Source organism: Zalophus californianus, chromosome 1 (genome assembly GCF_009762305.2).
Source record: "Zalophus californianus isolate mZalCal1 chromosome 1, mZalCal1.pri.v2, whole genome shotgun sequence".
Taxonomy (NCBI): domain Eukaryota; kingdom Metazoa; phylum Chordata; class Mammalia; order Carnivora; family Otariidae; genus Zalophus; species Zalophus californianus.
This window is the reverse complement of record NC_045595.1, coordinates 193,956,465-193,969,311: the sequence shown is the minus strand read 5'-3', so window position 1 is coordinate 193,969,311 and position 12,847 is coordinate 193,956,465.

The following is a 12,847-nucleotide window of genomic DNA, read 5'->3' as shown; positions in this document are numbered from 1 at the left end:
CTTTATGCATTCATCAGTTAATGAATATTTGGGCTCTTTCCATAATTTGGCTGTTGTTGATAATGTTGCTATAAACATCAGGGTGTATGAGTTCTTTGGAATCAGTATTTTTGTATTCTTGTTAAATACCTAGTAGTGCAATTGCTGATTCCTAGGGTAGTTCTATTTTTAACTATTTGAGGAACTTCTATACTGTTTTCCAGAGTGGTTGCACCAGTGTGCATACCCAACAACAGTGTGAAAGCTTGCCCTTTCTCCACACCCTCAGCAACATCTGTTATTTCTTGTATTAATTTTAGCCATTCTGACAGGTTTGAGGTGATATCTCACTGTAGTTTTGATTTGTATTTCCCTGATGTTGAGTGATGTGAACATCTTTTCATGTGTCTGTTGGCCATCTGGAGGTCTTCTTTGGAAAAATGTCAATTCATTTCTTCTGCCCATTTCTAAACTGGATTATTTGGTTTTTGGTTGTTGAGTTTGATAAGTTCTTTATAGATTTTGTGTACTAACACTTATCAGACGTGTCCTTTGCAAATATCTTCTCCCATTCTGTAGGTTGACATTTAGTTTTGTTGATTATTTCCTTCGCTGTGCAGAAGCTTTTTATCTTGATGAAATCCCAATAGTTTATTTTTGCTTTTGTTTTCCTTGTCTCAGGAGACATATCTAGTAAGACGTTGCTATGGCTGATCTCAAAGAGGATACTGCCTATGATTTCTTTTAGGACTTTGATGATCTCTAGTCTCACATTTAGGTCTTTCATCCATTTTGAATTTATTTTTGTGTATGGTATAAGAAAGTGGTCCAGTTTCATTTTTTTGCACGTTGCTGTCCAGTTTTCCCAACACCAGTTTTGTTGAAGAGACTGTCTTTTTTCCATTGGATACTCTTTTCTGTTTTGTCGAAGATTAGTTGACCAAATTTGAGGGTCCAGTTTTTGGTTTTCTATTCTGTTCCTTTGATCTATGTGCCTGTTTTTGTGCCAGTACCATGTTTTCTTGATCATTAGAGCTTTGTTTTTTTTTTTTTTAAGATTTTATTTATTTATTTGAGAGAGAGAGAATGAGAGAGAGAGAGCACATCAGAGGGGATAGGGTCAGAGGGAGAAGCAGACTCCCTGCCGAGCAGGGAGCCCGATGCGGGACTCGATCCCGGGACTCCAGGATCATGACCTGAGCCGAAGGCAGTCGCTTAACCAACTGAGCCACCCAGGCGCCCGATCATTAGAGCTTTGTAATATAACTTGAAATCCAGAGTTGTGATGCCTCCAGCTTTCTTTTCTTTTTTAAGATTGCTTTGGCTTTTTGGGGTGGTTTTGTGTTTCCATACAAATCTTAGGATTGTTTGTTTTAGCTCTATGAAAAATGCTGGTGGTATTTTGATGGGGATTGCATTAAATGTGTAGATTGCTTTGTGTAGTATAGACATTTTAACAATATTTGTTCTTGCAATCCATGAGCATGAAATGTTTCTCCATTTCTTTGTACTATCTTCAATTTCTTTCATAAGTGTTCTGTAGTTTTCAGAACACAGATCTTTTACCTCTTGATAGGTTTATTCCTAGTTATCTTATTGTTTTTGGTGCAATTGTATAGAAATGCAACAGATTTTGATACATTGATTTTGTATCCTGTGACTTTACTGAATTCATGTATCATTCTAGAATTTTTTTTGTTGGAGTCTTTTGGGTTTTCTCCATAAGAGTATTATGATGTCCAAAAATAGTGGAAGTTTGATTTCTTCCTTGCTGATTTGGGTGACTTTTATTTCTTTTGTAGTCTGCTGAAGCTAGGATTGCATTCTGGACATTGTGAATATTATGTTGTGAGAATTGGGCTCTTTTATATTCCTCTGAAAAAGCTGATATGCTTGTTTTAGTGGGTATTAATTTACTTACATGAAATGTATACTCTTCTTGCCTGTGGTGAGTAACAACTCAGATCTCAGTGCAGACTGCTTTTTGCTTATCATGCCTATATGTGGTTCAGGGATCATCCAGTGATTAAGACATTTCTAATACACAGATTTGAGATCTCCTTTTAATTATTGTCTCCTTTCTAGGATAGCTCCCCTCACATTCCAGCATCACTTGCTGCAGTTTCTTTCTGCCACTTCTAGTGACCTAAATGCAGGGAGTTTCTCTAGATGTTTTAGCTGAACTGCCCTATACCAAGATATTCAGACATGAAGGCGAAGCCACAAAAATATGAAATACTCTCTGTGCCAGTCTGTTCTGCAGTTTTAACAATCCTTTAAATTGTCCCTACTCAGGTAGTTCGTTCTTTCCTTCCTTCCTTCCTTTCTTCCTTCCTTCCTTCCTTCCTTCCTTCCTTCCTTCCTTATCTTTCTTTTCTTTCTTTTTGTATTTTATTCCAAAATGTATAGTAGTTATCCACAAGTAGGTAAGTTTGTTAGGAACTTTTTCCCAAAGGGAAATGTAACGTGCTATAACTATTCTTGTAAGGCATTTAGGATGTTTTAAAGATATAAAAAATTACATTGATTACCTTAAGACTATCTTGTCTCCCAGATCTACCAAAAAATAAGTAGAACTGAGGGATTGGCTTCAGCAGCCAATGAATGCTTAAAGGAAGTCAGAACTTCATATACAAAAGGTCAATACATGGGGGACCTGGGTGGCTCTGTCAGTTAAGCTTCTGCCTTGAGCTCAGCTCAGGTTCTCCAGGTCCTGGGATCTAGCTCAGTATCTGTCTTCCGACTCAGCAGGGAATCTGCTTCTCCCTCTCTCTCTGCCCCTCCCCCCACTTGTGCTCTCTCTCTCTCTCTCTCTCTCTCTCAAGTAAGTAAAATCTTAAAAAGTAAAAAGTCAACGCATTGACAAAATTCAAGATTGCCAAAGTAAATAGGAATTAGTGCTCATTCCCTCTCCTGTCATCTAACTGATGATGCCAACTATCTCCTCAACCACCAACATAATCATGGCTACTTTTTGTGACTTATTTAGCTTTTACTTTACTTCTTTGATTTTAGATATGTGTTCTCATATGTGAATTGGTTTGGGGAGAATAAATTCTACCATATCTACCATATTTATTTTTTGTTGTTGTTATGGATTTCTCTTTTCTGAAGTTTTCTATTCTGAAGTTTTAGAGCATCAACTGATACTGACATAGAATGGTTTAAGGACTTAACACTTTGAGCCACAAACTTCTTCCATTAAAAATGAAGAGAGAAAAAGAAAACTAGAAAGCTGGAGAGCATATATAAAGTAACTATTTTTAGACATTGGACAACAGGCTTCATAGAACTGAGGGTCCTGAGAAAAGGGAAATGTATGATATGTATAAGATGGCAATCTACAATTGCCATATATTTCTACTTGGAGGCATTTTTCCAGAAAAATAACTCAGGAAGGAGACCCAAATTGAGTTCAGCATTTGTTATATAGAAGAAAAGATGTCAGAGTTCAGGGAGGCTGAGACTACAGAAAGTAGTGAGGCAGAATTCTGGAAATAAGCAGCCAGGCAGAAAAAGAGCTATGGAAAGTCCACATAGGGCTCCTCCTGGGTCTTTATCAAAAACAATTAGCAAGATGGAAAATTTAAGGTCAACTATATTTTAAATGTATTAAATATACATGTTATAAACATTACAGTTAAAAGACAAGTTGAACAACTGAAAAACAAAAACAAAAACAAAAGAGGCCCCAGATATATGTTATCTAAAAAACACAATGGCTTGTGCCATCATCTTTTGCACTGGAAGTCATATTCAAATATCACTTCAAATCTTTGGAAAATGGTACTTAAAATTTTTATTCATCATGATGATATGTTTTTTCTTACTCTACCATTCAATTCTGATAGCCAAATGTTTATCAAGGTAGATTCATTATTATTCTTACTTTAAATCTGTTATTTTATGATAATGGATAAAGAATTATGGGCATCATCTCTTTCCTAAATATAAATTGTTAGTACATAAATCCTTCAGAGATAATTAATGTTTTGTTCTTATAAGGGTTAAAAGAACCAGTGCAGATACAAAAATATATATAATGGGAAAAGAACCCACTTTACTGAACTGACTGATTTTTCTTTTTTTCCTTATCACCCTGCTCTATTCCTGTGCTTTAAGCACATAGACTAGTTGAATTAAAGGATCAGGAAGATGAAGGCAAGTCTGTGTTCAGACCTCATCAGTATTTGAAGTACTCTCTGATTCTGATATATCATGCAGACTTTGGACTTTGTGAATTCAAAATGTCTACATATGAGATTACTTGTTCTAGGTCAAAGAGGCATAACTACACTTAGGGAAATGAGGAAAATCAGATGTAATGAAAAAGATATGGCATCATCTTTTTATCAAGGCATTGTAGATTATATAGGAACATATAAATCAATAAGTTTTCAAATTATGCCTTACATAATTAACCTGCATTAATATTATTATGTCATTTAGGTAACACAGATCTCTAATGGCAAAAGTTCCCCTCTTAATTACAATGATTATTTTTTTTTTTTTTAAAGATTTTATTTATTTATTTGAGAGAGAGAATGAGAGCCAGAGAGCACGAGAGGGAAGAGGGTCAGAGGGAGAAGCAGACTCCCTGCTGAACAGGGAGCCCGATGTGGGACTCGATCCCGGGACTCCAGGATCATGACCTGAGCCGAAGGCAGTTGCTTAACCAACTGAGCCACCCAGGCGCCCTACAATGATTATTTTTTAAGAACCTTGTGCTTGAACATAATAGAAATGAGTGATTTTGTAGTTCATTGTCTTTTGTCTGTAGTTCATGTTCTTTTGTTTCAGCATATTATTTTTTCGTGTATTTATTTATATTTAAAATAACCTCCAATTCCAGCCAGAGAGTCAAAGTTTCAAAAAATTGAATATTTATATTACTTGCTGTGCATTAGCTACAGTGCTGAGGTAGTTAGATGTAAAGTTTTGGTAAATTAATAGGAAAATAAAATTCCAAATCATAGGGCAAAACTGTAGGTTCTAATGAAGTGGGGGAAATCGGAGGGGGAGATGAATCATGAGAGACTATGGACTCTGAAAAACAAACTGAGGGTTCTAGAGGGGAGGGGGGGATGGGTTAGCCTGGTGATGGGTATTAAGGAGGGCACGTTCTGCATGGAGCACTGGGTGTTATTCGCAAACAATGAATCATGGAACACTACATCAAAAACTAATGATGTAATGTATAGTGATTAACATAACATAATAAAAAAAAATAGCATGTTAAATAATTTATTTTGCTTGGTTGCCTACTAGAAGAGGTTAGCCCTACCAGTCTTTACAGGCAAAAACCAAGGTAAAAGAACTCCTTTTTAATCTGAGTATTTTAAGAAATTAAATTATCATGTAAGGTACTCCCTAGGAGAATGTCCTGTTACTTTTTGTTAGCATTCTCTCTTTCATGACCTTTGAAAACATATTGCTTTTCAGACATATCTTTCCTCCAACTTTTTTCTAGAAAATAAATTGAAAGTTCACCTGATGGTGATCATCTAATAAGGAATACTTTTCAATGTTAAACTGAAGCACATTAAAGTGTGTTTTGATTCAGATATATTTTTTTCCTTGGAAGTTAAAACATTTTTTTCAAGGCTTCTTTTCTATTTAAAAATTAAATAAAAAACTCTTCCTTCACAGTGCTTTTGAGTGGATTAAATAAGGTTCTCTGTACATTACCTCCTAATATAGGACCTGATTTATGGTCTTAGAGAGAAATAAATAAAAAAGATTGTTTCTTCTTCTTTTCCTTAAACTGTAGTTATTTATATGTATGCTTTATCTTCCCTATAAATATAATCATGAGGTTATGCAACATGCCTGCTTTATTTTCACAATTGCTCAAAGCAAATGATGGTACATTTCAACTATAAAGTACTCAATAAATGTTTATTGGTGAATATAGGACATTCCATTTGTTATAAGCTTTATTGATAACCAAATGGTCATAGATTATTTATATTGATTACCTGATGAAACCTTGTGAGGAGGGCATCTTTATTCCCATTTCACTGATGAATAACAAAGGCTTTAAAAGGTTAAGTGATGTGTTCAACAAAGTCATACTTAGTACATAAGTAATTTTTTAAAGTATAGAAAATAGTTTTACATCGTATCATTTTACATGACTTATGAGAAATTAATGTAGACACAAGTGTGTCATATACTGTTTTAAAATAATGTCACATGGATACAATGTTTTTATTATTAATAACTGAAGTCTGTACATTATTTTACAGTGAATCATGGGGCAAGGAAAGTCAATGAATAGCTTGTCTTGTGATGCCACAGTGTGGTCAGCTTGATAGGTTTTACTAAAACCACTTTATATGAAGTGCTAATAAAGGGGTGGCTATAGAGCTGATGCTCAGTACACAGTTGTAGAATGAATGAATAAAATTGAAATCTCCCCAGATTTCATATTCTGAAGTAAAACTACTAATATCTGCATCATTTTTTTTCAAAATGAAATTTTATTAAGAATTTCAAGACAGCAACAGTGGAACATTAAACCAAGCACTGGACCCCATGCCTAGCATAAATCCCACTCCCATGAAGGCAGCACTGAAAAGAGTTCAGTCTGGGGCATGTTCCATTTTAGTTGCTAGAGATTGGGAGATGTTGAACTTACAAAATAAGATAGGAAGACTTATATGGTCCTTTATAGATCAGAGACAGAAAAAAAGAAAAAAAGAAAAATAAACCAGCTCAAAAAATCCATATATATTCAAGGGTGAATTCTTTTTACGGACAGAGTGAAAACTTGTTAAGGATAGAGTGTTAGTTGACCCTCAGGTGTGATTATTTAGAACAACCTATTTGTATCCCAAACTAGAGGGAGAGAGAAAGAAAAGTCATCTACTTCAGAGAGCTAGTACTGATCCAGGTAAGGAGAGAATATTCTGGAATCAGCCTTACAAGTTGTCAGTGGTAAACAAAATCTTTATCTAGGAGACACAATATTGGACTTTCGTGCCTTTTTTCACTAACTAGGTGAGTGGCTTTTAATAAAATATTTCATCTCCCTTTGTCTCATATCTTCATTAGTTACATGGTAGTTTTAGCCAGATGTATTTATTTTTTTTCAAATATTCACTTAGTTTCTTATTTTGTTCTAGGCACCAAACATACCCTCCATAAACTGTTGAAAACAAAATCCCTGATACTCTCACCTAGAAAACACTAAGATTAACTGTAAGCCCACAAAAAATAAAACGATGATATATTAGATATAGTACAGACCGGTCAGACCTGGGTAGAAACTCCAGCACTTCTTACAACTGTGTTTACTTGCTCTAGCTTCTTAACCTTTCTCCTTTTCTTTTTTTTTCAGTTGAAATTTTTTGTAATTTTATTTTATTATGTTATGTGAGTCAACATACAATACATCATTAGTTTTTTATTGTTATGTTAATCACCATATATTACATCATTAGTTTTTTTAATTTTTTATTGTTATGTTAATCACCATGTATTACATCATTAGTTTTTGGTGTAGTGTTCCATGATTCATTGTTTGTGCATAACACCCAGTGCTCCATGCAGAACGTGCCCTCTTTAATACCCATCACCAGGCTAACCCATCCCCCCACCCCTCTCCCCACTAAAACCCTCAGTTTGTTTCTCAGAGTCCATAGTCTCTCATGGCTCATCTCTCCCTCTGATTTCCCCCCTTGATTTTTCGCTTCCTTCTCCTAACATCCTCCATACTATTCCTTATGTTCCACAAATAAGTGAAACCATATGATAATTGGCTTTCTCTGTTTGACTTATTTCACTTAGCATGATCTCCCCCAGTCCCATCCATGTTGATGTAAAAGTTGGGTATTCATCCTTTCTGATGGCTGAGTAATAGTCCATTGTACATATGGACCACATCTTCTTTATCCATTCATCTGTTGAGGGGCATCTCGGCTCTTTCCACAGTTTGAGTTTTGCAGAATAGAGAGCCCAGATATGGGCTCTATGGTCAAATAATCTTCAACAAAGCAGGAAAAAATATGCAATGGGAAAAAGACAGTCTGTTCAATAAACAGTGCTGGGAAAATTGAACAGCCACATGCAGAAGAACGAAACTCGACCATTCTCTAACACCATACACAAAGATAAACTCAAAATGGATGAAAATCCTCAACGTGAGACAAGAATCCATCAAAATCCTAGAGGAGAACATAGGCAGTAGCCTCTTTGACATCAGCCACAACAACTTCTTTCAAGATACATCTGCAAAGGAGTTCTGAAAGCTGGGAAGTCCAAGTCAAGATGTCAGCAAATTTGGTATCTGGTGAATGCCCACTTCCTGGTTCAAGGACAGCTCAATATCTGCATCATTTTGATAGTAAACTTCTCAGACACTTTCCATACCATCCTGCTCACAAAATATTTTTCTTCTTCTTTGAACTTGCATTCACTTTTGACTTGCTGTTTATTTCATGCTAAGATTGCAAAACTTTGCTTCAGATAATATCTATAAAATAATCACACTTAAGAATTTTAGAAGACAGAAAAGACACACATTGAGTAAAATGTTATCCACATTAAATTGTCATCAAATATATTGTATTATGATGGCAATATAATGCTGTTATATGGAAATCCACAGATAAATTTCAGGGTATACATCCACACACATACAGGAAACTTTAGGCAAGTTTACCCTTCAAGAATAATTAAGTTAGACATATTATAAATATATGCCATTTCACTTTATTGATTGACAAAAAATAGAATGTTTTGTCTTGTTTCAGTTTTGCTATTTTTTGTAGGTGTTTTAAAACTAAATAACATGTGAAAATATCTGTAGCATAATTTATTCCTGCATATCTGAAGGTTAGGGATCTTTTTCTATTTTGTTCACTGCTCTGTGCTCTGTATATAAGACTTCTGGTTTCAGCTCCAATATATAAGAGCTTGAAGTCATCACATTTTTACAGCAACAAAAAAGCTTATTAACCTCAGTAGCTGTTACGTGATACAACGTGCTTGGCTTTCAACAAAAACTTACAAGACATGCTAAAGGGCAATAAAAATACAGTCTAAAGAAACAAAGGAAAGAAAGAAAGAAAGAAAGAAAGAAAGAAAGAAAGAAAGAAAGAAAGAAAGAAAGAAAAGAAAGAAGAGAAAAAAAAGAAAAGAAAGAAAAAAGAAAGAAAGAAAGAAAGAAAGAAAGAAAAAGAAGAAAGAAAGAAAAGAAAGAAAGAAAAGAAAGAAAGAAAGAAAGAAAGAAAGAAAGAAAGAAAGAAAGAAAGAAAGAGTCAAACACCAGGACCAGACTCAGATATGAGACTAATGTTGGGGTTATCAGACAAGAAATTTTAAATAGAATTATGTTAAAACTTACGTTAAGACTATTGAAAAATGTAAACAAGATGAAATAACTGATAAATAATGTGAAAAGAGGGATAGAAATTCTAGTAGAAAATAAAAAGTAAACACTGAAAATCAAAAACATACTAAAAGAAATAAAGATTGCTTTTGGAATGTCAAGGAAAGAAGCAGTGACTTTGGAGATATGTCAATAAAAACTTTTAAAATTTAAATTCAGAGAGAAAAAGAATAAAAAGTAAAACAAAGCATTCAATAACAGTGGAGCAACTTTAAAAGATGTAATAAATGAATAATGGGAATACTAGAAGAAAAAAGAATGAACAAGAAAATATACTTAAAGTTATAATATTTCAGAACTTTCCAAAATTAATCAAAAATACAAATCAGAAGTCCAGAAAAATCAGAGAACTCTAAACAGGATAAACACCAAAACAAAACAAAATAAAACAAAACAAAAAAAACCTAGGCTAGACGTAGGAACATTATACTCAAATATTCAAACTGAAGTGAATCAACCACAGAGAAAATCTTGAAAAAAGACAGAGAAAGAAACACCTTACCTAAGGGAGAAAAGAGGATAAGAATTAGGGCAGACTTTTCATCTGAAACCATGCAAGCAAAAAGACAGTGGAGTGAAATACTTTAATGTTGACAGAAACAAAACAAAACAAAACACTATTCCAGACTTATAACCAGTAAAATGTCCTTCAAAAGTAAAGGAGCAAAACAAGACTTTGTCAGAGAAGCAAAACCTTAGGAATTCCTTTCCAGCACTTCTGCCCTGAAAGAAATGTTAAAAGAAGTTCTTTATGGAGAAGGAAAATGATATAGGCAATTAACTCAGATCTACATAAAGGAAGGAATGTCTGAGAAAGAATAAGTGAAGGCAAGATAAAGTAGTTTATTTTTCTTCTTATTAGTTACCTAAGAGATAACTTTTTAAGGAAATAACAAACAATGTATTGGACGACCATAGCATTAGGAAAAGTGTAATGAGTAATAACAGCAATGACATAAGGAACAAGATGGAGGATTTTTTTTAAGATTTATTTATTTATTTGAGAAAGAGAAAGTGTGTGCATGGGCAGGGGGAGGGCCAGAGGGAGTGGAGAGCCCAACTCAAAGCTCAATCTCATGACCCTGAGTTTATGACTGAGCCAAAATCAAGAGTTTGACACTTAACTGACTGAGACACACAGTAACCAAGAGGGAGGATTTTGATAATTGATAGATATTGATTCAATTCTATCAATAATCAATTTAAATATAAATGGTTTGGAAAGTACCTTTTTTGGAAGGTAGGTGGGTCCTAATTCAATATGATTGGCATCCTTATGAGAAGGAGAGAATACCATATGACAACAGAAGCAGAGATGGGGTGATGAAGCTGCAAGCCAAGGAACATCAAGGATTGAAGGCCACCACGGGTAAGGGTAAGGGTAGGGGAAAAGGTAAGGGAAGATTTTTCCAGAGTCTCAGAAGGATCATGGCCCTGATGAAATCTTGATTTTATTCTTCTAGGCCCCAGAACTGTGACAGAATAAATTTCTGGTGTCTTAAACAAAAACAAAACAAAACAAAACAAAACAAAATAAAAGAACATTTTAAATCAATTAAAAGGCATAATTTGTCAGAGTGGATTAAAAATAGAAGACTCATCTCTGTGATTTTTATCAGAAGCCCATATTTAATACAAAAATGCAGATTTACAGTTAAGGATTTGAAAAAGATGTGTGATGTTAACACAAATCAGACTTCAGAAAAAGAAGGTGATTATAAAGACATCAATTCTCCAAGAAAACATAACAATTTTAAATATGTATGTACCTAACAAGTGTGTTCCAAATTATTTGAGACAAAACTAATAGAACTGAAGGACTAGTAGAGAAATCCACAATTGTAGTTGAAGACTTCAATACCTTTCTTTCAGTAACTGATAGGCCAATCAGACAGTTAATCAATAAGGTATGGTTGATCTGAACAGTACTATCAATCAACTTGATTTACTTGATATTTACAAACTATTCTATCTAATAGTAGCAGAATACACATTCTTCTTAAGCTCCAATGGAGCATTTACAATGATAGACCAAATTCTGCAGCATAAACATCTTAAATTTAGATAAAGCAAAATCATACAAAGTATTTCTCAGTACACAATGGAGTTAAGCTAGAGTTTAATAATAGAGAGATGGAATATACCCAAATATTTGAAAAATAGGCAATACATTTCTAAATAACAAATTGGTGAACAAAGTAGTCTCAATAAAAATTAAAATTATTTAGGGGCATGTGGGTGGCTCAGTCACTTAGCATCTCTTCATTTTGGTTCAATTCTTGATCTCAGGGTCATGACTTCAAGTCCCACATAGTCCACTCCCAGAACAGAGCCCACTTAAAAAAAATTAAACTTATTTAGAATTAAAATGAAAATTAAACAAATCAAACTTTGTGAAATGCAACAAAGGCAGTGTTGAGATGGAAATTTATAGCATTAAATTCATATATTGGAAAAAATATTGAAAATCAATAAACTAGTCTTCCATCTTAGAAAGTTAGAAAAAGATGGGGCACATGGGCAGCTCAGTCAGTTAAGCACTGGCTCTTGATTTCATCTCAGGTCATGATCTCAGGGTCCTGGGATCAAGTGCCACATGGGACTCTGCACTCACCCTCTCCCTCTGCCTCTTCCCCCATTCTCTCTCGCTCTCTAAAATAAATAAATAAATCTCTAAAAGGTTGTAAAAAAATAAAATTAGAAGAAGAGTAATTTAAGCACAAGTGAAGGAGAAGAAATAAATAATAAAATTCAGAGCAGAAATGAATTAAATCTAAAACAATAAATCAATAGAGAAAATAAATGAAATCAAATGCTAGTTCCATAAAATGATCATGAAAATGGATAAAATGCTAGACCAGCTAAGCAAACAAGGGACAGTTATGAGATATGGCAGGAGAGAAGGAGGGAGGAAGAAGAGAAGGAGGAGGAGAAAGAAGGAGGGGGGGGAGTAGGAATGGGGAAGAAAGAAGGTACAAACTAACAATATCAGAAATAGTCATCGGGACTGATCCGATGGACGTGAAAAACACAATAAAGGTATACTATGAACAATTCTATGCCCATAAATTGATAGTTTAGATGAAATGGACCAAACACATAAAAAAATAAAAACTACCAAATAGCACATGGGAGAAATACATAATCTACATTAGGGTCCCCCAAACTTCGTATATTGAAGTCCAAACTCCCAGGACATCAAATTGTGATTGTATCTAGAGATAGGGTCTTTAAAGAAGTAATTAAGTTAAAATGAGGTCACTTAGGTGATCCAATCCAATATGACAGATGTTGTTATAAGAAGAGGAAATTAGGACACAGGCACACAGAGGGAAGACTGTGTGAAGACACAGAATAGATGGCCATCTACAAGCCAAGGAGAGAAGTCTCAGAATGACACCAACCCTTCCAGCACCTTGATATTGGACTTCTAGCTTCTGAACCATGAAGAAATAAATGTCAATTGTTTAAGTT